Source organism: Chiloscyllium plagiosum, chromosome 13 (assembly GCF_004010195.1).
Source record: "Chiloscyllium plagiosum isolate BGI_BamShark_2017 chromosome 13, ASM401019v2, whole genome shotgun sequence".
Taxonomy (NCBI): Eukaryota; Metazoa; Chordata; class Chondrichthyes; order Orectolobiformes; family Hemiscylliidae; genus Chiloscyllium; species Chiloscyllium plagiosum.
The window spans coordinates 45535694-45536473 of NC_057722.1; positions in this window are offsets into that span (position 1 = coordinate 45535694).

A 780-nucleotide genomic window follows, 5' to 3' on the forward strand; every position below is an offset into this window, starting at 1 on the left:
AGGTTTACAAAATTATGAGGGGCATGGATAGGATAAATAGACAAAGTCTTTTCCCTGGGATCGGGGAGTCCAGAACTAGAGGTCATAGGTTTAGGGTGAGAGGGGAAAGATATAAAAGAGACCTAAGGGACAACTTTTTCACGCAGTGGGTGGTACATGTATGGAATGAGCTGCCAGAGGAAGTGGTGGAGGCTGGTACAATTGCAACATTTAAGAGGCATTTTGATGGGTATATGAATAGGAAGGGTTTGGAGGGATATGGGCTGGGTGCTGGCAGGTGGGACTAGATTAGGTTGGGATATCTGGTCGGCATGGATGGGTTGGACCGAAGGGTCTGTTTCCATGCTGTACATCTCTATGACTCTATGAATCTCTAACTGTGGATGCTGGAAATCAGGAACAAAAACAGTATTCGTTGGAAAAGATCAACAAGTCTGGCAACATTAGTGGAGAGAAATCCGAGTTAATGTTTCAGATTCAGTGACCTTTCTTCACAAGTGATTGACTACTAAAAGGTTGGTATACAGTATATGCTGAAGAAAAGGAGGGGAGTGGAGAGGGAAGGAGTAAATGACAGGACATGGGAGAAGGTGCTCAGACCCTTAAATTATTGAACTTAATATCTAGTCCTAAAGGCTGCAGGGTCACCAAGCGAAAACTGAGATGCTCTTCTTCCAGCTTGCGCTGAGCTTCACTGGATCAGAAATGTTGGCCAGGGAACAGGATGGTGTGTTGAAGTAGCAGGCAACCAGAAGCTCAGGGTCATTTTTGCAGACAGAT